The sequence below is a fragment of the Prunus persica genome, chromosome G1 (assembly GCF_000346465.2).
Source record: "Prunus persica cultivar Lovell chromosome G1, Prunus_persica_NCBIv2, whole genome shotgun sequence".
In the NCBI taxonomy this organism is placed as follows: Eukaryota; Viridiplantae; Streptophyta; class Magnoliopsida; order Rosales; family Rosaceae; genus Prunus; species Prunus persica.
This window is the reverse complement of record NC_034009.1, coordinates 24,000,360-24,004,119: the sequence shown is the minus strand read 5'-3', so window position 1 is coordinate 24,004,119 and position 3,760 is coordinate 24,000,360. Positions and strand designations below refer to the sequence as shown.

The window sequence follows — 3,760 nt, the reverse complement described above, 5'->3', positions numbered from 1 at the left end:
ATTTGCATAAAAGCACTGAAATGTCTTTAAAACTACCACCTAGGTGTACCCCTGTAAAACTGTCAAATCCTCTGTAAATCCGTCAATTCCCCTGGCAGGTCTCGGCGACACATAGTGTATCCGAGCCGCAAACTGGCAGGATTCAGGAGACCGTAGTCAACCTGATCCGCAATCCTGGCACTCACGGTCCGGGCGTCCCCAAAACTCGTGAGGCAAATGTCAAGTGCACTGACGTAACTGAAAGTAAACTGGATGTCTGTAGACATCATCATATCCGAAGGCAACATAAACCGAAGGCAATCTAGATGTCCGTAGACATCGTCTTATTTGACGGCCACCTGTTTCTGTAACCGGGTACCCACAGTGGTTTAAGAAAATATTAACTGCTGAGAAAATATCAAATATAAATATCATAATATTTCTGAAAGATCTGATGAATAACTGAATCTTTATTCAATCTATAACTGTGCTGCCCTTTTTATCTGATAGAAAACTCAAACTCTGCTTTCTATAATTCATGGCGGTCTAAAATAATTGTCTTGGATAAAATCTGACATCCTCTGTATTCTGATAAAATCTGAGCTAGATATTTCTGAATCATAAATCTCAAAGTCTGTTGTCCAAATAACTTTAGCAAAATCAGCTAAGCAATGTATAGAAGGAATCTTTAAATTCATAGGAATAAATCACACTGAATAAAACTGATTCAGAAAATGATGAATAAAAAGAAAGGTCCACTCACTGCTGGTCCGAGCTAGCTGGACCTCTTGAAGGTCCCTCATGTGGTTCTGTTTGGCCTCTGATGCCTGTTTAACCATGAATATTCAATTACTAAACTGCTCAATAAAAACATTAAATTAAATACCCTGACCCCCGGCTCCTAGAAATACGTGCTCTCATTGTAAAGTCAACTCTATGTCCAGAATGGCCTTAAAAGACCGGAAACCTTACAAAGCGATAAACTGTTAGACCGGCCGATCTGGAACCCCGTGGGGTCCACGATCTCCGATGGCCGATCTGGGATTCTCTAGAGGTTCCTCACTGTGTAAAACCCATGTCCTGCGAGTTTGGTCCGAAATGGACGGTCGGATTGGCCAAAATCGCACTATCGCTTACAACCCTAACCCTAGCCCCAGGGTTCGCGATTCCGGAGTATCCGGGACTCTGATTTGCAATCCGTCGAATCCTACGCTATCCTGAAACAATGTAGAACAACATATCCGAAATGGGGTGCGATCCAACGGCTAGACGACGCTGCAACCGGGAATCGCATATTATGGAAAATCCGTTTGGGGCACAAACGGACTCCGAATTGAGATCCGCGAAATCCTGCGCGCTCGTGATGGCACGAGGGTCTCAAAACTGGCCAGAGCCGTGCCTCCACCCTGGCCCACGCGCCGCCACACGCGCGGACCGATCGGGTGTCCAAAGCGATCGGGTGTGCCGAAAAAAAAATCTTGTAACCGAGACTCCAAACTCCTACCCTAGGTAAAACACCCCATTTGGAGTCACTTTTGTTCTTGGACAACCCCCAAAAACTGGCCGGAAATGGCCGATTCCGGCGGCCGAAGTTCGGGCAATTTCAAATCAAAAATTGAGCAACCTAGGGGTGAAATCGATCTAAACCCAGCCAACCATCAGTTAGAGCACGAAAAATAGCTAGAAATCGATACCTCACACGACTGATTTGGTGGCCGAATGAGGGAGAAACTGAAGTTGGAAAATCGGCCAAAACTGCTGCGTTTTCCAGCGGCTCCAGACAGCAGCAGGGGCGGCGGACGGGCTGAGGTTGATGGCGGGAGCTGGCCGGTGCTGCTGGGTCCGTTCCGGAGGGTCGGGGTGGCTTGAGGAGGCGTTGGGGGTGGCTTGGAATGGGGCTGCCCGAATGGGTTTCTGAAACTATCGGGAGGGAGAGAGAGAGAGAGAGAGAGGGAGAGCTGACAGATTTTCTTTTTATTAATTCAACTTCGAAATATTTACGGTTCTGCCACTGAGACTCTTTTGACCATAACTCCTTCGTTACAACTCCGATTCGGGTCTACACCGTGTCTACGAACTCGTTTCGCCGTGCTCTACGCAACGGCGTAAACGAAATTCCCAAATTCCTTATCAGTCAAAAAGTCAATTTTTCCCCCTCTTAAAAGAGGTGAGGACAAAGTCGTCTTTTTGCTAGAATAAATTAATACTAATTTTAGAATATTTTGTTTTAGGTTATTACAATTTATCCTAAATTAATTGAATTATTATGATATTACTTTTTAGGCTGTCCATTTGTTAATTATATTTACTCCAACTTTTGTATTAAATTTTATTCTCCGTGTGAATAGGCCATTTCTGGTGCTAATCGGTTTCTCTCTTCTTCAATTTGTTAATTTTTTAAATTTTTAGGTTGAAGGGATGGTTTGAAAAAAAAATTGGAAATATACAAGTCATCCATTGTACAACATCAGGAAAAAATAATTCAATGTCATTTACTCCATATAAGTTTTGCTTAAGAAACGTGTAACCAAATGAGTTGGGATATGGTAAGTGGGAAAATGTCATTCCCAAGCACTGGTGAAAAGACACCTATTTACTCCATGCATGACCTTTCGTTTACCAAATATGAAGATTGTAGTTGTGCAAAATATCTGTGTCAGTAAAATATCATTCCTAGCCGTCTATGATGTCAGTAATAAATCAGCTATATAATATATATTATACATTTATATATAAAACGGTTTATGACAGCACAAACACCAGACAAAAAAGATTAAAACCCAACATTTAGACAACATTTGTACAATGTAGCCAGCCAACGTAGAACTGAAGAGAAGCAAGTCCACAATGCATAAAAATCGCAAACACATACTATAACAAATTAAAAGGGTATGGATTCACTCGCGCAACATACGCACGCATCACCTTGAACCAAAAAATACTCTCACGGTGCCATTTGCATCGATTGCAACAAGTCCAGAAGGCAGGATTTATCTTTTCTTCACTAGGCCAGCCTTGAATAACAAAACACCATTCATTGTTGTTACAAGCACTGCAGTGATTGAACTTAATCTTCCCATAGTCAAACATATCTACGATATGTCTTGCAACTATTGGTCCGCTTAATCTTCGTGTCAAAGCATCCCTGGTTCCTTTCATATCAATGTTGTTACGTTGATTCAAAGAACACAAGAATTCTAATGCATCCTCTTTTGACTGACCATTTCCGGACATACCAAGTAGTCCAACTACATATGCCGCTTTCATATGGCCTGCCGTGGCTGCAATGCGCATCCCATACAACGCTTCCACGTTACCCTGCCTGAAAAAAACTTGGAATGCTTCTCTAAATATCGACTCAGGGTTATCGCAAGCCCTGCATTGTTGCAAGAAATGCTGGACCGCAGGTCTGGCACGGTACCAGCTAGGATGGTCTGGGTACTTTGCCATTGAAATGGTGTTCCACACTTGTCGACTGTTTGCCAAACTTTGGAACAATGGGCACACAGATGCCATACGGAAGAGATCTTCCGATGATTAGGTTGCCACGTATAACATCATTTAAACCAAGCTAACTCTGGGATGAAGGCTTGGGGCATATCCAAATGGAGATGCTTCCTTCTCTTTCCTCCGACTGTAGTGAAATGTTTCGAATTCATTGAAATATTTTTGGAATGGAACGATTTGAGGAGTGGCAGAGGGGGAGAAATCAGAATATTTGGGGTACACATTTTGTTGTAGCCTCTGTTTATAGTGTTTTGAAAAGGTGTTTTCAGTTGGG

The 3,760-nt window shown here is 42.7% G+C and overlaps 1 long non-coding RNA gene across 1 annotated transcript; it reads right to left on the bottom strand.

Annotated features, from left to right (window-relative positions):
• On the bottom strand, window positions 399-2,036 carry LOC109946539. Its single transcript, XR_002269671.1, has 2 exons — window positions 1,674-2,036; window positions 399-806 (listed from the first exon to the last, which is right to left on the bottom strand). It is a non-coding gene; the product is annotated as an uncharacterized LOC109946539 (long non-coding RNA).